At 41.5% G+C, this 26,609-nt stretch overlaps 1 protein-coding gene across 1 annotated transcript in view; it reads right to left on the bottom strand.

Moving 5' to 3' along the window:
* GRAP2 (GRB2 related adaptor protein 2) overlaps positions 1-24,839 on the bottom strand; it is a 41,625-nt gene extending 16,786 nt beyond the window's left edge. Inside the window, exon 1 of the mRNA XM_072846037.1 lies at positions 24,737-24,839. The gene's annotated coding sequence lies outside the window, so the exon portion shown is untranslated. The remainder of the gene's footprint in view (positions 1-24,736) is intronic.
* Between the last annotated feature and the right edge of the window lie 1,770 nt (positions 24,840-26,609).

Here is a 26,609-nt window from a genome sequence, read left to right on the forward strand (position 1 = left end):
GTGCCACATTAAGCAAATGCGCTGCTGGTAGATGCTCTTGCAGCCCAGATTGTGAAGACCATCAGACAGCTCCAATATAGTTTTTATGGTTACTAAGCTAGGTTCGTCTGGGTACAATGATCCTGAAGCCAAAGGTTTCATTACCTAACTTCACCTCTCACAAAAACACCCAGACTTTACAGCTTGAGAAGAAGTGCCAGCTTGCCTGATCCAAAACATTCTTGACCAGAAAGCCCTACAAAGAAACCATATGAACAACCCTAGTTAGAGGGGTATTTCTTGTCTCCTGTTAGAACTGAGACAAGATCCCCAAAATATAAAGTGCTGATACTGAGCAAGCTCCAAAATTATGCCCCTTTAAAATCAACAGGCTACTGTTACCCTGCTTCTCTGCCATACCTGCTGTAAGCTTCCTGCTTTGACACCCAACCCAGGGATTTAACTACCTGTGTACCAAGGATCCAGGGCCCAGCTCTGATACAGTGCAGCTTCATTCAAACTGCTGAGAATGAGCTGGGAGAAAGTATGCACAGCAAAAATTATAGACAGAGGTAGGGCTGTTGAGACAGCACCAGCAGTAGCCCAGGGATTCAAGAGGAAAAACACCAACATGGAGAGATATAAGATCTCAGAAGAAAAACAAAACCACAGGAGGTTTAGTTGGGATAGTCAGTCTAGCTGAGGACCAGTCACGAATCATTGGGGTCACTGAGTTGAGTTGTCAGTGCCATCAGTTCTGACCCAGCTGGTAGCAGATGGCAACCATGGAGGCTGACTCTTCCCTCCTGATTGATGCCTGCCTCACCAGCAAAGACTCTTCAGGAGCCTTTACACAGGTGAGGAGTATGCTAATGCTTAGCCTAATATTTCATTAAATACCTAGCTTCTGTGTGTGTTACCTGTATAAAGCAGTTATTTATTGGCTAAGTTGTGTATTTTCTGCTTGCAGAGTCCCTTTGCACTTGAATAAAGATGCCCAGATAAAGTGATCCACAAGAGGGGCTGTAACATCACTGGACATTAGTGCTGAGATTTCTGAGATTACGTCTCATTTCTAACTATAAAAAGATCTTCACATGCTTCCTATTGGATTCTGTTAGCACCCTCTTTTTTGCTGCTTATAAGTGAACTCGTATTCAGGTGACTGATGTGAGCTATGCGGCACCAAGGCAAATTTTTTAGCAGTCCACAGACAGCTCTGCTCATTCAGCATGAACCCATCCTACAGCAACTGGGGTTGTTTCAGTGTTGGGGCCTCCCATGTAGGTTGGAGTACCTAGCTCCGTTGTGATCTACTATATGCCTGCTATTCCAGCCTGCTGCCTTAGGATTTTGTCGATATACATCAACACTGAATTATAACACCCTATGTTTTACCAAGGTACTTTATTGTCAGTCTTCAGCTTTCCAGCTATTCCAAACATTTTCACCCCCTTTTCTCTCTGTTGACTTACTGATGCTCTTTAATTCTTACTTTGGATACCCTTTGCAGATTTGCAAATATAGCGTAGGTTCGCCCTCTGATTGCCCCACTCTTATTCCAGGCATTGGGGTAACTCTGCAGATACAACTCAGGCCTGATCTGAGAACTGTCTTCTGTTCTTGCACTGACATTTTTGGAGCTTCAGTCTATAACCTCCCACAGCCAATGTGAGTACCTTGCGTGCTAACACAGCGTACGGGTATTAAATCAGAGGGCAATTAACCATTGAGGGAACTAGTTAAACAGTGATACTCTTTCATGGAAGAGAACTGAAGAAAAAGATTAAAGGAGAATTACTTTAATAAGGGATGTTTTTCAGTGTTTTATCTTGCAGCGGTGGGCTGCTGCAGAGAGATCAGAGCCAACAGTGCAGATGAATCCTGGAACTCCTAAGTACAGAGCATTAATCCCAGCCTGAGAAAAAAACATGCTTAAAAACAATAAACTGTTTAAATACAAATCCTGTCTTTGATTTTTGCCCCTTAGTCACAGAAGAGACAGTGGGAGTTCTCTCTGCAGGGGGCAAGAGGGGAGAGAGCCTTTCATTTTTCAATATCCCAAACGCTAAAGATGCTATTGGAGATGTGAACCCCTCAAAAGGAGAAGGGTTTGTGAAACAGTTAAAATCTCCTCTCTCACCTCCTTTTCAGTTTCAGCAATCCCAACCTCAGGGAGAGACCAGGAGACAGATACCTCTTCAAACAATCTAACACATGGATTAAATGTGCTTTTCATTGCCAGCGGCTGGATTTAGAAGTGACTCAAATACCATACACAGTGTTGGCTGTGTTGATAAATCAGCAATGCAGTAATGCTGTGGCCTTAAGCTCTTCCCCCACCAACTACTAAAGCAACACTAGCCAATAATCCTGTCTTTGAACTCCAGCCTACCACTTTTCATCACCTGAACTTCAAACCAGTTCTGGTTTTCTGATCCTGTTCCTCCCTCCATCTGTAACTCGAGAATCCTTGCTCCGCATGGATTAGTGCTGGGCCCTCATGAAAACTCCCCTGCCAGAGGCCCATTCTTTCCCTCTCTGCATGTGCGTGACTTCAAGCACCACCCCATGACACAGAGACACAGGAATTTTTTCATTATTGCCACAACTTAGATTTCTCAAGCACCTTTTATCCCAAAGGACAGCACTGCAGTTTGCAGACAGAGAACCAGATTCCGCTTTTAACTGCCTGGTGCAACTCCTTTAAGCTTTTGAGTAACCAAGGACAATTTTAGACTGTGCATAATGTTCTGTGTGACAATCACCTTTGTACAGAGTTTAGCATGAAGTCTAAGCAATGTTCAAAGGAGGATTTTTCAGTTCTGAGTGTGAGTTGACCAGTACCCTCCATTTTGTGCTGGCTCTCTGCGTGAAGGTGAATTTTCTCTGTGGTTCCCCATTGTAACGAGGCGGATCCAAGGGGCATAAGGCTATTGCAATTCTGTGGGACTGGTGCAATAGAAGATTCATAAAAGGAGAAGTGAAAAGCAGCGCGGCTTTGAGAGAACTAGGTAGGTATTTTAGTTTGGCAGAATGCCATTCCCTGAGCAAGAACATCAGCATCTCTCTGTTGATGAAAAGAGCCAAGGCCTAAATCATGTCAGTAAGCAACACAGTCTGACAGCAGCATCCCAAAGAGTTTAACACCGTTACCCCACACTAAGTTGGGTCAAAATTCAGTAATAACAATGCCAGGGAAGGTCACCACCTATGAAGAGTTTACCACTCAGGGACTGCCCAGGCTCAGGCCTGCTCAATCTCACATATTAACATCATAGAAGGAGGGCATAGTTACAATAACGTGCCCGCTTAAAGGAGCCATATGAACAAAAGTTTTTATTTTTATGCCTGCAGCACACACATCTCCAGCCTGCAGCTCTATCCAGTGAGGTTTTGCACTGAGATACACAGCGTGAGCTGCTGTGTCTTTGTTCGGCTCTGCAAGAACAAACTATTGGACTGACGAGCAGCCAGGGACAGAATTCAACCCTGAACATCTGTACAGAAACTCCAGATGACATTTCAGCAGAAACAATGGAGAAGGGACCCGTTATCTAGAAGAGCTGTGATAGATAGGAGCTTTGTTTTCACCAGCTAAGCCACATACAAGCGGCATGGGAATATTTCGTTCCAAAAACACAAACCTCTTGCTACGGAGTTAACGGTGCAGCTCCACTGACTGTCAGCGATAAGAGGATAAAATTTATAAGGGAGAACAAGTCACTAAAACACTCAGCACTGTCGCATTTAAGTCTTGGCTATCTTGCCATCCCGAGCAATGCATAGCACTTGGGCTCAGCCTCCGTGCGCAGACAAGCCTCCGAGGAACCGGATTCACAGAACAAACCAACTTTCAGGACTCTATAACCAACAACAGTTGGTAAGAAATGCCGCAGACTAGGATGGTGCTTAATCTCCCTGGGGAACCTGGGTCTTCTCTGCTACTTACAGTCATGACAGAGCAGAGCTGTGCAGCACCATGGGAAGCCTGTGCAACAGCAGCCCCAAAGAGAGTAGCACAATACCGCACAATATTGTGAGAGTATAAAATCATGAATCTTTGCTGTGCTGGAAGGGTTGGTGTGGAGGACTAGGGTGGGGGGAAGCACCTCCTTCTCTTTGCCCACGTCCTCCCTCAGTTTCCAGCTGGTCAAATTTGGCTGAGGCACGGGGATTTGTCCTGCAAAAGCACTGCCCTGTTGTGGAAGCTGATGAACAAGATGGCACTTGGATCCCATGCTCTTCCCCTGCCGTGCAGTACTCTACCTCTCTTTCCAAAACCCCCCTTTCCTCCTTAGTACCTTTCCCACACAGCTGCCCCCACTCAAGTCTCAGAGCCACGCTCACTCCATACCTTGTAGCAGCTCTCCTCTCCTCTGGCACTTTGCTAGAAAGCAGGAGGTGCGTTACCATCTAAGGGAAGGAAGAGAAGGAGAGCTCAGCCTGTATCAGGCTCCTCCCTGCAGCGACAGTGTGCCACATCAGTAACGGGTCCACGCGTGTGGACGATGACAGTCAGGAGTGGGCATGGGGGATAGAGGCACAGAACAGCATCTGTCACAGGACAGAGTGGGGCACGGACAATTATCAGTCTCTAATGTTGGAAATATGTGGTACACTGCATATTTCAAATGGTGGTGTCAGTTCAAAAGGACCTGCCCTTTGCTGCTGCCTCAGCCCAGGCTGGTTTAACAAGTGAATAAAGGAGGGTACTGTTCCTCAAAAAGTGCAAGTTCTACCCAAATAAGGAAAACAGAAAAGAGCACAGATCTGGTAAGTTAAATGAGAAACCATAATAAGTCTGTTGAAAAGCGTATCTTGAGGAACAAGTAGTTGAAGACATTAAAACATGTAATAAAATTATTTTCAAAGACAACAGAAGCAGGAAGCCTGCCAGCGTGTTGGTAGGGCTGACAGATGATTGAGATGTAAAAAGAGTGCTCGAAGAAGATAAGGATAAAGCACAAAAGCTAAATGAATTCTCTGCATCCACGCATCTTCCATAGAGATGTAAGGAGGTCCCTGCACTGGGGTTTTCTTTGCAGAAAAAAGCCAGGGGAACTGTCTCAAGCTGAAGAATTGGAAGAAAAGGTTTTAGGACAAATCAGTGAATGAACAAGAGTAAATCCAAGGAGTCGATATTTTAGAAATCTTGACTGAAATCTAAACTGAACATGAAATAGTAAATGCTGAGCAATTAAACTGTGGTGTACAATGTAAGACCTAACCCAGCCTCGGTACTAGGAGAAAAAGCAGCAAACACAATGCCAATGTTTGAAAAGCATTTTGAGGGGATGCAAGGGGCAGGAGGTCTAACTTCTGTATGCCTGAAATTGGTAGAAACAATAATGAAGAAAATAATTACTGGGCATAAGAGAGAAATGACATATCAATTGCCCCTCACATAGCTTTTGTAGAAGGAAGCCATACTGCATAAATCTGATTGAGTTCTGTGAGGGAGCTGATGAGCATGTGGATATGGGTGATCACTTGATATAAAACTTGCATTTCTAAATCCTTTTTGATGAAGTCTCTCACTGAAGACTCTTAAAAAACCTCCTAAGCTCTCAAAGAATAAGAGGGAATGTCCTATAGAGGATTAACAACTGATTAAAAGTTAGGAAACAACTTGAATGAGCTGTTCAACATATTCATAAATGACCTGGAAAAAATGAAGTGACAAAGCTTACTGATGAGAAAAAAAAATCAAGGTAATACAAATTAAATTTAATCACAAAGACTTGCAGATGGTTTTCAAAATACTGTTGAAATGTCACTGTACAAATCCCTGGGGCACCTGTTTGAATACTTGTAACGTGAATATGGCAGCTAGTTCTCATCCCTCTATCTCACAAATGGAGAGAGTAGCATTAGATATAGTAGAGAGAAAGTAACTAAGGATGACCAAAGGAATGGAAAGTTTCTGAACAAGGAAGGACCAAATTAAACAGACTAGGATCCTTCACCCTAGGAAAAAAGTTGATAGAGGGATAAATGCAAAAGCAATGTAGAAAATAATGAGAATCACGGAGAAGACAAACAGGAAATTTTTATCCATCATTTCTCATAACATAAGCACTAGGAGCTCATTCTCAAGAGTGTCGGGGTCTGGGAGGCCCTAGTGAAAGAAGCTTTGCTGTGTACTTGCCCTGTTCTTACCCTCCTTCCCCAAACTGCTGTTGCTGGGCACAGCATCGTGGGCTGTGTGGAACTGTAACCTGACTCGATTCATCCTTTCTTATGAGCCATGGTACTTCACAAAAACCACCACAACATGCTAGCCTAAGACAATCGGTCCAGCAGCAGGCAGTAGCAGTCCCCACACACACCACCCTTTGGGGAGGCAATAATCTCCCTGGAATACCTGTTAGTTAAAACAGAGGTAGGCTGTAAATTATGAAGCACTCAGATCAGTGAGGGGTAGAAACAATGAGAATTCCCTCTGAAGAGGATAATCCCCAATATATTTTGCTGAAAAAATATACAGGTGCAGAAAGCAGGGGGCCATAAGAAGAGTACAGCAGCTAGCTCTTGTCATGTTGTGAAAAGTTTTATGTGTGGCTATCACTGTACACATCAAGAACATAAACTTCTCTACAGGCAGGTGGGACACCAATCCTCACAGTCTTCTTGGTTTTAAGCTATGTTCATTCTCATGCTCTGTGAATGGCCTGACAGATTACATTACGTTACACATTAGAACAACCTATTTTCTCTGTTTCTACCATGATGTGATCTCATGGGCGCCCCAGCAAGAACGCTGCTGTGAGCTGTCACTCATGCTTGCTGCCTGACAATGTCACAAAACACTGTCTGGATTCCTGTTCGGTATCCAGAACTATTCCATGATAATATTAAATCTATTTAATGTCAAGCCATAAAAGACGTGGCTTCTATACCATAAAAAGAACACTCAATAGTGGCAAACCCCCAACAATGAGAAAGGATATGAAACAGGATAGGAGAAGAAATAATTCTCTTTTCTTTTTTCTCCATTTCTATATACTCCTCCCGTCACAGTTATGGTAGCATGTTTGGACTAGATGATCTTAGAGGTCTTTTCCAACCTTACTGATTCTATGTTAACCTCTGCATGTGGAATACATGCATCACAGCTATGTTGAAAAATATGAAGAAACATCCAGATACTTCAGCCATAATTAATGGAAACAAACCTTATGGGAAGGGTGTTAGAATCCCTTGCTTCCATGCTTCCAAGTTTTAGCCAGTCTCTGTTAGACAACGGGATAAAGCCCAACCCACAAGTTATTCCACAACTACCTGCTGCAGACTTCTAATGTCATCATCTACTGCTGGCACAATCCAGATGAGATAGCTGAACCATGGCTATGATACAGTCTGGGAAGACCTGGATTTAAAAAGCTTGATGCAGATAAACTTACACCTACATTTACACTTAGGTGAATAACCCAAAATAGATGTGTCTGCAAACATGTCTGAAAACTGCCTAAGAATACACTGTCTCACAAAAATGTTAGTAATTTCTTGCTGGGCTGGAATTTTCAAGAGAGAAAACCTTTTCCAAGGCATTTCATTCACTTTAGTTTCTATCTGGGAGCATGGGAGCAGCCAGAAAGAAAAGAAAAGAAAATGGAAAAGAAAAAAAAGGAAGAAAAGGAAAAAAAGTTATTTGCAATAAAACATATAAATCAAATATTTTGCCTACTCTGAATTGTTTGGGTTGATAATATATGAAAGATTAAGTGGCTAGGTTTTGTTCGTCCTCAGTGTAAACTACTTCCTCATGTTCTTAATTAGTTTGCCTCCAGAAAGTAACATTGCCAACAAGGGAAACAGAAGTCAAAGTGTGGAAACAAGGGAGATTTCAATTGCTATATTTTGTTGTAAGTAATAACTCAGCATCTGTGGATTCAGGAGCATCAGGGCTGTAAATCCACATAAAGCTGAATGTTATGAATGGAAGCTGTCTGGTCTTTCCTGATCTCCCATCTATTCCTGTCCCCACATTCAGATATGCTCCACACACAGCAATTCATCCTCTCTCGCCAATTTGCTTTCTGCAAACAGCTGCTCATACTGTCCACAGTGACAGGTCATTAGCGGGCAGTTATTTTTTTCAGGACTGAGTGCACAGGAGTGGCAGTGCTATAAAAGCTTCTCTGCAGAGCTCTACAAACTGATCTGGGCAGAGCTCTGTCCCAATTTGCTATGCTTCCTGTTAGCAAAGATTGTCTTGAAAGCTCTGCACCTTGTTGCTCACCTGCAGCGGTCCTGTTTGATCACGTCCTAGGATTTTCAAACAGCTCAGTCAACAGCATCAGCTGCATAGCTATTGCTATTCTAGTGCTGGTCTTGTCACCATCACCCTCATAAACCTCATTCAGTTTAGCTGGTATGACTACAGCCTACTGTGCTTGCACATGTGGTACAACTATTTCAATTAAAGGTGTGAAGCCATTTCTCTTACAGGAATAAGCTTTAACTGTAAGAGTACTGTTGTAATTCTACAGTTGCTCATGCACTAGAAGAGTGTACAACTTTAACTGCTGTGTACCGTCAATGTAGCACCATTTATTGCAAGATGTGGCTTTAATCCCGAACAACAGTGTTAATTTGCTATTTGATTCATGCAACCCTTCCTATCATTCTGCTAATTCATCTCCAAAGATACCCCCTACCATTCCAGCTGATGAGCATCTCCGCAATTCTGAGAGATTTTTCTCTGGGAATATATTGCTATGATCCTCTAGTTTCCTATTCTAAAGAAGTACTGGCAAACTTGATATTTAGTATTTTCTTCAAATCCCTCCAAACCTGCCAACTTTCTCTTCTATGTTCCCCACCCCATAACTCCTGATTACTGAATTATTAGTGTCTCACTAGCATCTTTTTGTATCTAATCAGTTAGGTTCTCTACCTTCTGCATTTGCAGGGTGATTACACAGAGCCATGCTCGTGACATCCCAGACTATCATCTTGACAGCAATTACAAGATCCCAAGAACTGAACTGTCACAGAACTGACTGGATTAGCAGAGGAGGAAGGAGCAGATTACAACAGAGAAAGGCAAGTTTTGACTTCTTTTCCTTTACTACCAAACAATTCTGGATTTCCATAGATTTCCTTTAACTGCTGCATTGCTGCCCAAAAGGCCAGACAGAAGCAGCTGCCTTACAGCTTCTGTGTTGCCAGCTGCTCTGAGGACACATAGCCAACGCATGCCTGCTGTGTTGTGTAGTGTTCTGTGTCAGAGGTTTTCAGCTTGGGCCCATGAACTACTTTTTAAGGATCAGCAGATGAGACCAAAGAAGATCCATCTCACTGTCAAGGAAGCCTCTGTTCACCACACAGCAATTTATGCCTTCACTGGGAAATCTGGATGAATCTGCAAGCCCAAAGAACGTTGGAGACCACAGGAAAAGATGAACAGAATATGCTTCTCATAACAGCACTTTTTCCAAGCCTGTCCTACATTTACCTCACCTAAGAGCTAAAGAGGGCCAGTTACTCAGGGCAAGAAACCATGGATCCTGCAGCCTGACCTCTGCTCTGGAGGCTTCCCCCAGCAGGACTAGTTTTTGATCACCCTCAGCACTGAGACAGATCTAAGAAATGTTTCTCGTCCTTACTGCTCTCTTGGGAGCCAACACCACCTCTTTCAGAGACTCTTAAGAGTTAATCAGTTGATCTCCATCATCATCTATGAACTATACCAGGTTACACCAGCAGCATATTTGGCACATCTGACTTTATAATACATTGGGCTAATTCTTCTTTACAGTGTTCAAATCCAAAAAAACAGCCAGGTGAAGACAGAGAGAGAAGCGCTGCTACTGATAGAAAAAGGAGCCTCTTCCCAGTCTTTACAATTTGTTTATTATCATCCCTTCTGAACACTAACAAGTAGCAAAATAAGTCCTAGAGGCTGTTGCAATGGTACCCTGTACATCCCTGAAAGATAAGCATGACAAAAATACAGGAGTCAGACATCTAGGCCATTATGATGATAGCTAATTTTGTCATCACATTATTAGAATTTGAACTACAGATAAGCTAAGCAGGAACTCCATGCCTATCAAGTCAAAATCAACATGGGCTGCATGGGCTGCTGGTTTTCTTCTTTGCTGCATGCAAACGGTAGAGGGAGAAAGGAAGCGAGAGAAAGAAAAAGACTCTTCTTCAGTGATTTGAATCCAGTGCTGGAGTGTTCAACAAAACATTCCTTTCCAGGATTCAAATTCTCACTTTGATGAGCACCTACTGACTCAGTGGGATTTGCTAAGCTTCCATTTGAAGCTAGAGAAAAGTAATCTCACTCTTTATTTCTTCCCCTTCCCTGAGTGACACCCCTCTAATCATGATGAATATATCTAAACATGCCTGATTAAGCCAGACAGACAATGCGCCCCTAATCTGAACTGATCAGGGCTCTGGAGCTGCCAAAGTGAACCTGCTGTCTCTCTATCAGACAGAGCAATAAGGGGTCGGTAATGCAGCTCCATTAACTGCTTCCCACAGAATGAATTTTCCCTGACTGCTCCTAAAGAGCAGACACTTGAGGAATGCCGCCCGACGGGAAGTTGCCTCAAATGGTCTCTTTTGGCACAACTGTTGAGCAGCTCCTTCTCAAGCCCTCCAGACAAATAACTAAAGTATGCAAAATGTAGCCACTTCCTTCTATGCTACTTTTTAAAAAATCTCCTCATACCTTATCTAGCTAACTGCCTCTCAATTTTTCTCATCTTTTCTTGGTAAGCTTCAGCACTGGCTGATACGTGTTGTACTGCAAGTGTGTGGTTATCAGAATAACAATCCTGTTCCCACTGTGCATGTGTGTATGTATGCAAGGGATCTGCTTTTGTGTACAGGTGGAGCTTGCACTTTGTGGATTCACAGAATTTAGAGCTGCAACAGACCACTGTATCAATATACCATATCAATATATCAACATACCATGTACGTTTAGCATATTTGCACTAATATTGGAGGTTCATGGGAGGATAAATGGATATAGATCAGAACAAGCGCAAGAATGTACACCTCTGAATATGTTCTGGAATCGATGCATGTGTACGTACATCTGCTTTCATGCAGGTGTAGCCCTCTATGATCTTTATCCTCTGAGAAGATCTACTCTTAGTAAAAGACTGCAGTCGAGAGGGATTAAGGGGGCATTGGACCCTGTTTGGGCTCTGTGAAATCCTGGAACTACTTATCCTAAAACTGGTCTTTGGTATAATTACAAGTACCTTCAAAGCCTCTCTGAATCACACCAGCTGTGAACAGCTCCAGGGAACCATTCTGCTAGCAGCAAGTCAGATGGAGAATTATACTTCTCAAATTGATCATACAAGAGACTGGGATGAGGAGTGATGTTATATTTCAGACATATTTCCTATCGGGAAGGACTTTCCAAAGCAAAGGAGTCAAAACAGAATCAAGAATCTGGTACTATGAGACTTGATTAAAAATGACCAACCAACCAACCAGACAATAAAACCCACCTACAATTAGATCCAGATACTCCAAGGTGCTTTCCTTGTATTTGGGTATCTAAATATGGGAAAAAATACTCAAGATTCATTATCTCCAGCTTTGACCATCAGAGAGATATTTCAAAAAAATGTACAGTATTCAACACGCTGTTCTGTAAATCTGAGCTCTTGTACTGTAACTAAGAGCTGAGCAATTCTGGTGTTCATGCAGGCCTGCGCATGAATACACACTGTGAATGGTAAATTCCCTTTGTCTATGCGCGATCATGCATTTTGCAATGTGAAATGGAAATCTAGAAAAAAAATCTGTAAATATTTGTGCTGAAGTAGGAGTAAGTTCACCTTATGTCTTTGGTTCGTTTCCACAGCAGTTAAGAAACTCCTCTTTTCATACAGATAAGATGAAGGATGCAACAAAAGGCTATAATTTCTTTATTTCTGGGCATAGCACAACCTAGAGAGTTCATTACATGAAGGCATTAATCCAATGTGGTAAAAATAGTTTTTAATCTTATATTGGACTTTACTGTATAGCAATACATTTGAGTGGGATATGTGAACAAAATGGTATGAAAATCTGCTAGTATATACTGCTGGGTACATAATATCATGTTTCAAATCCGCTACTGCATGTTTCTTTGATCAGGCCAGCTGATAAAATTTTGTGTAAAATGGGAAGAAGACTGAGATCAGTGATGAAACTGCTATTTTCCTTGGTATTTTTTGTGTAAGATTAATCCTGGCAGCACAGATAATTGTGCAAATCTGGAACTCTAGTACTAAAATTACATTGTGTGCCAACAGATATGATTTTGCACAAAAGTAGAACTACAGTTAGCTCAGCAAAAAAAGGTAACGTTTCTTTGTCCTTTTAACCATAAATCTATTTTTGTACAAAATCGCATCTGACTGCACAAGTTGTGTTTTTTTTACCAAAAAGTTTGCCTCACCTCTTTTCCTTTATATATTTTTCCTCTCCTCTTGTGCTTTTATGAAAGAATGAAATATAAAAGTCTAGTTCAACATCCATTTACCTGTGATAATCTAAACACAAACATAGGAAACCTGATAATTAGGTTCTCAGAAGAAGATCTGATACACTTTATATACAAAGCTTCACATTTAAGTAAGGACAGAGAAACTGAAATGCTACTAGTGGTATCTGCCATGTGGTATAATGACCACTGCTGTGGTACCTTCATTGCATAATGTCACTACTTGCATATTTACCTTCTGAGCCTCTGTGTTGTATTAACTATGTTTTTTCTGCTTAATGGATCTTCATGGCTCAACTTCCATTTAAACACAGAACCCCTTTTACAAGGCCTAAGTGCTAAAAAACAGCCTTTCTATAAATTAAAGTCAGCGCATGTGCATCTGCTTTTGGGAATGCTTCTGAAAGGATTTTAAAAGCCATCAGTTACAATAATTCATACATTTAAAGATGCAACTCCAACAGTCAATCCAACTTTTCTTCTCATTATAAGGTAAATGTGAATGCCAGCTTGTTACTATTCCTGGGGTTTGTCTCTGCACAGCAATCATACCATTTTAAGTAGAAGTGTGGAACATATTTCATGTTTGTCTATGCATTTTTTAGTTCACTTGGATTATGATACCTTCAAAATTAAAGTGCAGCAGCAGTTCCTGAATGATTTAATATGTAGACGTTTTTACCCTGAAGTAGGAACAACTCGTTCTTGTTTATCTTAATCCAACATTGAGTTATATCAAATTGGAATAGTTTCTTATCTTTTGGAATAAAAATACCCAGGTCATACTCTGATGTAGGAATATTGGTTACTGAACTAACGTGCAGACTAAGACTTAATTAAACACATAAAGTTCCTTATAGGTAGATCAGGCCTGACATCCTACATTTCCCGTTCCTACAGTGTGGGCACCTTCATGACAATGAGGCTAACTGGAACCTCACTGCGTAACCCCTGTATGCCCTGCAAAAATAATCACGGTCCCACTCCTTCAGTGAGCAAGTGATCAATTGCTGCTCTGCAGCAGGGAACCATACAGACTTCAGACTATTCAATAGATTGCATGTGGCAAAAAGGGAACACTGTGCAAAGGGTGTGAATGAGTCATTCGACATTTCAGGTTGACTGAAGTCATTCTGCTACATTTATTTCTAATCTTGATGTGCTATCCACATTTGCATGTTAAGTAGGATGGGAAGAAAGATATTTAAATTACTTGCTACAATACACACATGGAAAACAGCAGACTCTGCATGTGTGTGAGAATGTGGGATTACATGCATGACTGGATGAATGCAGCATCATGTGAAGTGCCTTTTTCTACCCTCAATACAGGAGTTAGCATTCTGCATGCAAGCTTGAACACATCTGAGCAAAAGTATGTTTGAACATGTGTATCTCTAGGGATCTGATTATAAATGAAAGATGTTCATTTGCAGTATGCCTGAATGGAGGAACAGAGGTCCCATGAGCATACTTTAGGTGACATGTGTGTTGTGTTTTCTTTGGCAAATACAAATCCGAGCAAGTGTGAATGAGCTGGTCTGTGTACACTTGGAGGGTAGGGTGACAAGGAGCACCCATGAGCATGAGCAGGTGTCAGCTGAAGCTGGAATTTATACATTAGTCAATCATCATCATCAGTGAACCACCTACTTAAAGATTTCCATGGAAAGAATACACGGCAACCTCTCAAAGTATGATATGGCCTAACACTATGCTCCTTCACTCCTGGTAATACTTCCAGTTTAAAGTGCAAGTTTGCAGAGAGTCTGACGTCTTATAGCTCACCCTGAAGTGTGTTTGACCCATGCATATTTAGTAACTTTAACCATTAAGCCATTTTAAAGTACATGCTCACCTCTGAGGCTTAGGAGTCTCAGTTCAAGCACCTGGGTTTGAAATTCTGGACAAAGACACTGACTTAGCTCTCATTTAAGAGAAAAAATAGCTATCAATATGGAGACAAAGATCCTGGTGAAATGCCTCACAGGAAATATTTTCCAAGGGTGAAGAGGCAAACATAAGATACTCATGAGATACTCAAGGCTATGTCACAAGGTTTCAGTGCTTTAAACTGAAGATGGAGAATCTCACTGTGAATGTGGAACCAGTGGGCCATACATGAACTAATTCTTGAGGAGATGAAATATCAGTTGGGTGGGGCAAGCAGAGCTCTGGTATCTTGCCTCAAGCTAAAAACAGTCAGGTTTTGTTTTGCACAGAGCTAACAATGTATTTGCATCCAGAGCAACAGACTTGCAGCATGTCGCATAGGTGAAGGGCACTGCCAAGATCTGCGTGGTTTTTTTTTTTTTTTGTAATGTCCAAATTATTGTGTCCTTTAAATTATTAAGATTCGCTTACTGCATAAAGCACTGCAGATCCTCCCCCCTCACCTCTATTCTGCAAGTTATTGATACCACACTCAATTAACCTTGGTGAGTGAATATAGGATGGACATTGTCTCTCTCAGTTTCAGTCATTTTTGCTCAGTGCCACAGTTTCCATACAAACCACTGACTGGCGGTACTTAAATCTCCAAGTAAAATTGCTTTCATGGAAACAAAAGTGCACATTCGTGTATTCATATTAAGTCTCATATGCTTCATTATCTGAAAGCCTAAACATTGAGCCTAGTCTACACAGATTCTGTCCTATTAAATAAAGAAGTGAGTGCAATTCTGGTTCAGAAAGTTTAGAAAAAATGTATTCTTACATTTGTTTGGGTGGGAACTGCAGGCATATTATTGCAATTCCAACTTACCCACTGTGCTTGTCTTGGCTTTGTACAGGAGATAAAAAGGAATGAGATGGAAATCCAATTTTTATTAGTGACTCCACTCCAAGGCACACTTATTGAGGTACATAAAGGTCTAGCAGCCATTGGAACTGGTGATGAAATGAGGGGAGACACCACACAAAGGAGTCTGTATAACTCATGAGGGTCTTGAGTAGCAGTGGGAACTCTGGATGTGCTGAGGATACCTAGGTAATCAGGGCAGAGGCACAACATGATCTACAAAAGCTACAAACCAGTTCACAGATCCCCCGAGAACTGACTTTGGTCCCACCAGCTCACTTAACCGTGACAGCAGAATCGTTTTACCTCAACTTTGTTCTCAGGCTGAGAAATGGGTGTGTACGTATTTAAAGAAGCCAGCTGTTGCATTCAACATTACATTATGGTTTATGAGGGGAGGACAACATGCCATTTCTTCCACAACACAATAAAACATCAAGTACAGTTGTTCCTACAGTTATGCTCCAGAGTACACTGTGCTGATGGCAGTGTTGTCATCTAAGAATCACCTCATAAAAAAGAGTTGAAAGCAAAAAAAAAAAAAATCAGGGAATTGATGTCATATTGACAGTCTGTTGGACTAGTTATTGTGTTTCTATGTTACATCTCTTTTCCTTACCCTTTCACTGTCTTTCCTATTCATAAGGCAAACTGCTTGAAGCAAATGGTATTCTTCCATATGGTGCAACTTAACAAAACCAATGGGTCAGAGCCGTTTATAGAATCATACAATAATTAGATTAAAAGGGATCTGTGGAGATCATCCAGTTCAAGCCCCTGCTCACAGCAAGGTTAACTTTGAAATTATACAAGATGAGAATGTAACCTGATTTTTCTACAGTGACTACTCTAATGGAACACCAGTCTCATTCAGGCAATGATATAAATTATGTGCAGGTCTAGATCAAAGACATATGGAAAATCATTTAGGTAGAAGATCTGCATTAAACAATTTGACATTTCCTTTCAATATGCATTCATAAGATGATATTGACTTCAGTGCTAGACTCCAATTATACAGCTGCATATTATCAAAACACACACTAAAATGAGGCTAGCATTACAATCACTATTTCCTGACTTCTGTGTGCTTAACACCCTCATTATGTAACTTTAAAAAAATGATTATTCATAGATAGAATTCAGAAAACAAGGCAAAAGAGGAAAGAAGGAGAAAATCCAGAATGGAAAAAAAAATTAGTTGGCTAGGCACTGTGGAAAACGCTATATGTCATGTACCTCATACAGCCTTCAAGAAGGTGCTCCTCTTCTACATACCTTAGAAAGTCTGCACAAGAGAGCTGCAAACTGTAGGAACTGTGCAGCTCTCACCCTTCAAGATGCATCGTGAGTGTAGTAAGGGGTCTGCAGTGAGAAACCTGCCAAAGGCAAGAATTACTTGTCACAAAACTTAAACAAGACCCCATGCACTGCTGCAAGGAGATTCAACCCCTCACAATAGGGATTAGTGTGATTACTTCTATGATGAATGGGGTGAATTTTATCCAAATTGAATACATCTAAATGCATTATCAACACTGCAATTCTGCTTCCATATGAAAAAACCAAAACCCTATGATGCTCACTGCGCTTCCATTTTCTATTCTGTTCTCTATCAGTTTCTTCTACTCATATCTACTTTATTTGCTATCAGATTTAAGGAACTGCAATGTTCATATTCATTACTATTGCATATCTTGCTATATTTGATTACGGTAGGCTGTCTCTTTTGTCTTGAAGATGAGCCTTGCTTTTTAGTTTAGCTTTACAAAAATAATTTAATAGTGTGACCATCTTTGTAAAAGAAGCTAATCCCCGAATATCCCCAAAGCATTCACTGAATTTTGGGATACTGTTTTCTTAGTTGCTCTGTCTGAAAGTGGCTGGACTTTGCTCATCTCTGCAGCTGGTCAAGGGAAGAGGTAGATCCTCAGCCCTTCCAAAGCTCAAGTCAATTAGGCATCTGAGATTGCATAGCAGAAGTTGATGCATTCAAAACCACCCACTTAAAAATGTCATGCCAGGATTGTTTAGACTGAACAGGAGAACAACTTTTCAAAAGAACATCCTGCTCAAAAGCTAAAAACATTTCAAACAAAAAAATAAAACTAAACATACCAAACAGAAACTGTTCAAAACAGCAGTAATTCATTAAGAAAATAACCACTGTTTACCCCAAGAGATTCCCGATGTATTTCACAAATAATGAATTAAATTCAGACTCACTTTGTATTTCTGATATCCTGATAGGCTTCATCAGAGGGGGATGCAGCAGTGCTGGGCAGGGGCCCCACACTGCTGTAGTTTCTCCCTGGTGTGTTTTAAAGGATTACAGCTGCTCCTTTGGCTTCCCTTGCTAAAACTACCCAGCACTTTAATTAAGAAGCCCTGTTATGAGCTCTTTTTTTGCCGTAGCCTCCCTGAGAATAAAACTTCTCTGGACACCTCAGGTATGGGTTAGCTGAGCTGGTAAGCCTGAATGTTAAAATATGGTGACTGTGTCCTTTGACCCCAGCTTTACCCTGGAGGGTACCTCCAGTTTGGCTGCTGCTTTCCCTGACTCTCTATCTACCCCTTCATCTAACAATGAAATCCATCCTCCAGTGCTTTTCAGCAGTGCACAGCAGGTTAGGAGCAGAAGCAACAACTGCCCAATTAAAATAAAAATGTCAGATGAGCAGAAGGCAAACTGAAATCTGCCTGGGCTATCAGGGCAAATGCCTTCAGACTTATGCAATTAGCTTAAGGATAATTGATGACCACAGGCAATCAACCTACAGTTGCAGGTCTCATGTGCAAGAAATGTGCGAGGGCATATCATTCAGTATTGACTCAGAGAAAAGGGCTTGATTCTCTCTGAGTCACTAACACCATCTCCTGAAGTGCTGAGGGTTTCCTCAGAAATCTCCCCTAAATTACCAGATGAATCACAAAGTGCTTAGAAGACTCAAAGCAGTGGCTACAAGTGTGCTACCATTCCCAGTGTCTCTGTAAGTTATGGTATACAAAGAATGGTAAAAGCTCTTTAGCTGGCTGTGGAGAGGAAAGGAATCCTTCAGTTGAGAGCGGTACCCCTGATGATTTATTACAGTGAGACAGTAATAATACAGGTAAAAGCAGGTGTGGGGAGCTTTGAGGCACTACCACAGAGACAGAAATCAAGCCAGAAAAAGGAACTCTTGTTCTGGAGTACCACTGCCTACCTGAAGAACTGTCCTGAAACAATTGCCCTGGTACAACAACACTGGGAGAGCTCCTCATTCAAACAAACCCTTCATCTTTCCTCCCTTCTACTTCCCACTCTTCATTTACATTTCTTTTTAGAATGAGAGCTTGCTGAGGCCTGGGTTTTCTTCTGCTATGACTTTGCCTGCATCTCAAGAACTGATGTGTTTAGTTGTTTTTGGTTTTTTTTTAATCAAGACAGCTACTGCATAGCAAATTCCCAATGGAATTATTACCTTGATGTAGCTGTTTGAGGTACCTTCCAGGCAGGTGTATTGTATTGACCACAGCTAGCCACATTGCCATAAAATCACCTGTGCTTTCTCTTCCCTGAGATTCCACACTGAGGAATATACCTGGAGTAAACCACTTGAATATTAAAGCACTGCTTGTTTTTGGCAATGAAGACATAACCTCTGTCAGTGCAGAGCATCCAGTGTCAACAGTGTCTGAAAGTCAGTTGAAGCCTTTCTGTAAAATAACTAATTAATAATAAAGCTCAAGATGCTTAAAGAGCTGACCCTCAGAAGCCCTGGAGATTTAAGAAAGTATTTCTAAACCCATTCTGCAGTTGCAATTATTAAAGACTGATTAATTTCTACAGACATCATCTTGTGGTTGCTTCAACCCTGTTTCCCACAGTGACCTCAACAGTCAAGGGGAGCAAATCAGAACAGTGTTGAAAAACAGTTAAAAAAATAAAAGTAAAATTAATTAGTGTATACTACGGAGGTACTTGTCAAGTCTGTGTACTTACAGCTGATCTGAGTTTTGCATTTAAAATAAGGATTCGGTGGTTTTGCTATGTAAGAGAAGCATAGCGTACATCAAGAATTACAGCACTAACTGTAAGGGCACATAATTAATTTCCTGAGAAGTTACAAGTAAAATTATTCTTAAATATGGGTTCTTTAAGAAACTTGACACTTTGGGTTTGATCCTTCGTTTGTTTCTATAGCCTCAATAATGGATTGATTAATCCAGATTTTTATTCTACTTAAAGATCAGAAAAACCTTGCATTGACAACATATGAAGATTTTTCCAAGATTTTTTTTTACCTCTATGATACTTCTTATAAAAATTTTCCCTTCAAAAAACCCCCAGTGTTTAATTTATTCCTTCAGATGATGCTTCAAATTGAGCTTTCCAGACACCTGAGCTGCTCGCAGCTAGAATGGCCCTTTCAAAATGTTCATCACTTCACACTGGGATTGTCGGTAGACAGCAGAGCCTCCACCATCTTTCAACAGGGACACTTGGCTTCACTTCTATTGCAAACAGAGGGAAGCAGCTGCTGCTCTGAATGATGAAACTCTAACTGTGAGCAGCAGTATCAGCCCCACTGAGAACTGCCTTGTTCTGATGTCGTGGGAAAGGAAAAATATTTTCTTGAACATCATTTAAAGCTAATCTGACAACACAAACATTCAGAGGCTTTGATTATTGAATGGGCTCATTACAGCAAAAGGAGAAGATAGCATTAAACCATTTAGGCACGTAGTACAGGTGTAATTACTTGGGATACAGGAGACAGCAATATATGCTATATCAAATCAGTAGGCAAAGGATGCAAGTGCTCTTGCATGCCTGTGCTGGAGATATGGCCTCTGCTGAAGATAATGACACGATTATGACAACACCTATATAATTTTCAGCAATGTAATATTGCATGTCTATTCATCCCCTTGTCGAAGTACTTGATGACTTCAATGAATTAAGATTCACCTTCTGTTCAAGATGGGAAAGTATTTTCAGACTAGATTCAGTTCTCTTTGATGGTAGAGTAAATTGGGAGAATTTTTGTTTGCTTTGATGGATTTAATCTCAGAGATCTGTTACACTATCAGGATTACCAAGAAAGGAGAATCCAAGCACATAATGGTTCAATGATGGTATTATTTCTCTCTGTCAGTGTAATGATAATACAGCTAGAAACTTGATAATACAACTTGCAACTGTAAACTAATCACCCTGTTAGAGTTAGTAAGTGTTTGTTCCATCCCCACATAGAGCTCTGCACACTAGATTGATAGAGGGTTTGGTCACCTTTCTCAGAATCATTATCTTTTGACCACTATTTGGGTAGCATACTGAACGTGACAGACGAATAGTCTGATCTGGTACAGCAAATGCTGTTTACAAACAGTCAGACAGAATGCCTCCAGTGTCCTATCTTTATATGCTACCCTGTTCTGCACGAAAAACAATTACCAGGGCACATTCATGCACAGAGACAATTTTAGAAGTTTTTCCACATCGTAAGATAATCCCTGTTTAGATTGCAGGGTTATGGAGTGTTTCTCCTGTGCCAGAACTCAGCTGTAGCTTGGAGTGGCTATGACCTGGAAACATGATGTTATTTATGTAGTTAGTTTTTTAAAAATAAAAAAAGAATGCCAGGGATCTGAGGGTTAAAGTTTGCACTCTAAGGGTTACTGGTGGATTTGTCATGACAAGGTAATAAAAAAAAATTGGGGAACTAGAAAGGAAAGTCTAGCGAACGTAAGGCATACAGTGCCTCAGAAAAAAATGGCATCTAATTAGTACTGTATACTGCTCCGAAAAGATAAAGCCGTATGTAAAAAAGGTTATCAAGTTGGGGAGAGGGAGGAAGGATGGATCTTGGAGCTCCAAGAGAGGGAAAAAAGACTTTCATCATATATTGGAGCATACTGTTCATTTAGGCATTCAAGTAATTTTCTTTCATCTCATAATATTTTGCAGTACTGACCTGTGATCTTAGCGCCAGGATAATGTGTCCATTCTTAGCAAGCTTATTCCTCAAAGGTTAGTCTCCCCTGCTTAGATGTTATTTAAATGGTACTTTAGCATGGTTCTCTAATCAGCAGAACAATTAAAAAAATTTAAGGCTACAGGAAGAACTCAGACCCTTTCAAGATCACTTTTTTTCATTCTCATCTATTTGAAATCCTTCTAGAAACAGTATTTACAGCAACTATCTTCAGATATATTGTTCTGTGCTAAAGCCAAAAGAGAAGAAAGATGCCCATTCCCTCGCGCAGATTACCCAGCTGGGTAAGTCCGACATCCATGGGACAGTACTGACCAAACATCAGAAGCATTTGAGTAAAGCATCAACCCACTAGAATGGCTATATCCTGGGAATCAGTTTGTATCTTGAAGCATGAAGACTATAGTACATACACTTGTTACCCTAGCTGATATCACTACCAATACTACTCATGTTTGTGCAAGTCTCTCTCTCTCTCCCCTGTCTCTTTTTAAAAAGTGCTTATTTGAAATAATGTTTAAAATTAAACTGTCACTATAAAATGCAGAAACAAGGCAGCCTTGTTTAGTGATGAAGAAAGAAGATCAAGAATCCAGTTTCCAAGCCCAGCTCAGCTAAAGATTTGCTGTACATCCCTGGGCAAGTCACTTCACCTCTCTGTACTGTAGGACATCTAAAAAGTACAGTGTAGCCATACATGGAGATATTTAAATGGAATAGGGTACCGAAAGCCATAAAGCTGCCTTCTCAGGAGGCCAGTTCATTTTTGCAGTTTGTCAAGTTAGTTAAGCTAGTATGGCTTTGGTGCTTCTGTCATCTCAATCTCATCACATTCATGTACGTGGGCCTGATTATAGTTATAAAGTGAGAGCATTCATACTCACCTCTCTTAAGGGCAAATGGGCAAAATGCCCATCAATAGGCAAAAATGTGTGTAGACATTAAGACGAAAGGCTTATACAGGACAGGCAAAGTTACTGCCATATAACCCCTGATGGTAATACGCTTCCTTTGCTGCTGCCCAAACATACAAAGAATGGTGGAAAACTAAGCTGAAAAGACTAAGAAGTCTCCTTCAAGGGAGCTGCAAAATAAAATTTTTGAAAGATATCAAGGGATTTATGGATACCATTTGTGCTGAGTGGAATATGGCTTGCAGCCAGCCCTGAGCTTCAGATCAAGTGTGTGACAATCATTATATTCTGTATAGCAATTTGAGGAACTGAAAGAAGACAGAATAGCTACATTCCTCTTAAACTAAAACCAGACTCTGGAGAGAAGGGAGAAAGGTAGAGGAAGACGGGGCCTTATTATATTGTAAAAACTAAAGAAACTAAAATGAGCCCCAAAGACATAGGCATATCAAGTGTTGATAGCAATACTTCATTACTGGTAAAACGTGGCATTTTCTCAGCCACAGTGGGTAGGCCCTTCTGACTAATATCAGAGACTGAACTTGCCAGGGAGTGTATTTTATGGTATATATCTTACAGCTCCACTAAGAGGAGAATTTCAAGTGAAAATACTGTTAAGGGAAGAAACATAGTGAGGGGAATGAAGATCATTTTCATCGTGTCAGGCAGTAAAAAGAAACTAAAAGAGACTGCCTACAGCAGTAGTTCCAGCCCTGTGGCTTAATAGCAACTTCTTGCCTGCCAAACTTTCAGATATTGCTTGTGGCCACAGAGAGCTGCTGTCAAGCTGCAAATTGATGGGGAGGGCAAAGTATAACATTGTACAGAGGGCATTACATCCTCACTGCTGTTGCCCTTGAATCAGCAAAAACGGAGGGCACTGGCATAGGGTTGCAAGAGTAGAAGGTAAGTGTGGGGACAAAAAAGAAATTCTGTGTGATTACGTAAAGGAAGACAAAGTTTGAAGAGAAAAGGGATGTCTTTTACTAGAGTAATGGCTATAACTTACAAAAACCAGACAAGCTTGCAGACACGCTATACCTTCTGCAAACTAATGTAAGAAGGTATAAGAGATCAGGACAAACAGCTAACTTGAGCAGCAGAGCCCTGGTTCTCTGGGAGTTGTACAAAATTATATCTTGTGAAAGACCAGGTTTTGTTTTGCCCAGGCAGATCCCTCAGTCTTAACCATTTTAGGAGATATGTGCAGAAAGGATTGGTAGAGATGAAAAAAACCTCAAAATCCAGACAACAAAACTAAGCTAAGTTTAGATGTGTACATTTCACATTGCCTATCCATCCATCTCCAGGTTATTCTGTTTTCTTGATAAAAATGGGAATGACACACAGTGCTATTTTGTGTTTAATCTCTTATCTGTGGGATTGTCAAGTTTGGACGCAAGAAAGAAACAGTAGTAAATATCGCTAGATAGGAAAGTGAGGAGAATTGCTTCACAGGGAAACCAACAGCATTTTTTCACCGAGCCACTACTAAGGGAACATGTTTTCTACTTATGTTTTCCACAACTCATTTCACCATCACATCATAGCCAGGGTTTATGTCCTATTCAGAAATCTAGAAGCAGAGGCTAAAGCATGGGCATCTCTCTCTTTCCACTTACAAGCGGATGACTGGCACTGCTAGCTGCATCACCTACAGTCTTCCATGCCAAAACATAACTGGTGGTCAACTCTTTCTCATCGCAAAACCCAGCTCCTCCTGCCATGCCCGTTTACTAAAAACTCAGTCATTATAACCTTTCTTCTCCAGCCAAATATAAATGTGACAGCTTCTCCTGCTGCTACTGCTGCTGAAGAGGGTTTAGATTATTATTTTTTCTAAGAAAATTTTGTGCTGATAGGGTGCTACTAAATCATATCTTGAAGACTGATGCCCTTTTGCTCACAGGTTAACTACGAGACAAGTCAAGTAGTATGAACTTTCTCTGTGCACACAAACACACATGAAACACACAGAGACCTTGCCATACAGCTCTACCGCACTCCATTCGAAAGAAATGTCTTGTAACAATACTGTATATTCCGCTTACAATGCATCAAAAAGCTTCACAAGAACATTAAAAAGCTACTGAGGAGAAATTACATTCATGCCTGACCTCTCGAGACCCCACCACATTCCACAGGAGACACCAAAAAGAGGGTCAGCAGTGCCAGATCTACAGTTGCCAGAAGCATTTTTCTTTCTAGGCATCTTGCCCCAGCCGGTATGATCACACTGCGTTTCTCAAAGACACAATAGTCTGATGTCTGTCAGAGCAACCTTAAAGTTTCTGGGAAATCTGGATATCTCTTTGCTTTGTGCTTCTGACTGAAAAAAAAAGAAAAATTTCCCCATTTATTATTTTCTTTGCTCTGTTCCAACCCTCCTTCTGAGCACAGTCCTGATCCCCCATTGACAAGGAGAAAAACTTGATGCACCTACGGTGGAAATGAAAACACACTAAATCTTGAGCCTTGCAGCTAAGACCTTACTTGTTTAACTCTGCAGAAAATGTGACGCTAATTTAGACAAAACATCTACCCTTAAAATTTCACAGTGAAAGAAGCAAGCAGCCAAGCAGATCTGTACCTTTGAGGCAGGTGGTTGCACTCTGCTGTTTCAGGATCTGTGTTGAGACAAAGCAGTGGGGAATGGCACGAGTCTCATAACAAGATAACCAACTTGCCTCTTGTCTTCAGCGCAAGTGCTTAGCAAGGGCCAAAGTCTGTGGAGCCATGCGGGACACACAAATCTTTGCCACGGCATCTTCACCTCTCCCTCATGAAGCGCAGCCAATCAAGCCGGCAGGGTGCAAACCGCAAACCACACAGGAACTCACAGGCACAGTAGCTTACTGAGCTGGGTGTGCAGCTCAGCTTGGTGTGGTTTTATTCTCTTACTGCAAGGGTTACAGCTGCTCTAGAGCAGTTTCTCTGAATGCTACAGCTGTTAGCTGCTCCAGCTGCATGTCATGGCACCCCATAACTTACTCAACACTCAGTTACTTAATGTATCTGTCTGGAAAGCACTGGCCACTTTGGACACAAGTAGTGATCCCCAGGAGCAAGCCATCACAGGTCTCCTAAAATGTGCCCTGTTCTCTAATATGGGGTGACAGTGGCAGTTACAAGCTATCAGCATTTGAACTTGCGGAGCACCTCTCCTGCCACACATTCTGTTTGACATGACAGAGTCCATGGGTGCATACACCCAGTGCACCCACACATGAAGATGTGCTTGTATCTCTGTAAACAAAGACAGGCAAATACAAAGACCATCTTGTGCCTGTGTAGGCACAGGCCAAGAGGGAGTTGATATAAGAAAGAGTCCAGGATTTCATCAGATTCTGCGACTAGTATGAACCAGGGGGCTGACTTCAAGCTGTGAGAAAAGAGGTATGAAAATATGATTCTTTTAAGAACACAGAAAAGGCACATTTGCCTATTTAGTTGTTGCATCAGTTTAGTCACTAGCAGGAGTGCATCATGGGAGGCTGGTGGCCTGGATGAAGCGACTGTGATCTACCCAAAGCAGTGATGATTTGTCTGGCCAACACCTGTGCTATGGCTCTTTCAGATGGCAAATTATTTATGGACCACATAAATGCCATAAAAATAAAACTAAAACTATAATTAAGGCTTTCTCCTCAGGTGAGTAACGGCTGAAAAGACACTGCTGGGTTACTGCACTAAGCTGTCCCCCTCACACCTCCATCAATTCCTCTTCCCGCCACCCCTACAAAAAATGGCAGAGGTCTCCCGGCCCTCACAGCAGGGGCTGGAAGCCAGGGAGGGGTGGGGCTTGAGGAGTGATTGACAGCCCCTCTGAATGCAAGGAACCTATGGGGGAAGGGAGGGCTTATTGAAAGCATTCTGATTGGATTAGGAGATAAAGCAGGTGGGTGTTTGCAGATGATTGGCAGCAGTTTGACTCTCCCTGGGAAAAGGTTACCCAACAGTCACTGCTGTTCAGGCTTCCTGAGGTAACGAGCAGCAGGGATGAGGGGTAAGGAGAGGTCTGGTCCTAGCAGTGTGAGTCCACCCGTGTGTCCTCACCTATGTCAATCCCATTGGTAATTAACTCCACTCATTAATTACACTGGGGCAAGAGTTACCCCTGCCCGTCGCTCATCCTGTCCCTGCTGGGGCTTGGCCTCCTGAACGGCTGTTTTCCTCCCACCTTTTCTTCCTGCCCTCAGAGCTTCAGTCCCTCCTCCCGCCTCAGGGCTGCCAGGGGCCAGCAGGGCCCCTGTGGGAGAAGGGACATGGGTGATTGGAGAACTGGTTGCTACTGGAGAGCAGAAAGCCCCCTTCGGAAATGCAGCTTTTGCCCTGGCCCATGGGCTGCATGGTACTGTGCCTGCAGCCTTTAGCACCAGGCATTTTAGACAAAAGTAAAAATGAACTGACATCAAGTGAAATTTCTCCCTGCAGCCATCACTCTAAGACCACTTAAAATCATA

The sequence above is a fragment of the Ciconia boyciana genome, chromosome 1 (genome assembly GCF_034638445.1).
Source record: "Ciconia boyciana chromosome 1, ASM3463844v1, whole genome shotgun sequence".
In the NCBI taxonomy this organism is placed as follows: Eukaryota; Metazoa; Chordata; class Aves; order Ciconiiformes; family Ciconiidae; genus Ciconia; species Ciconia boyciana.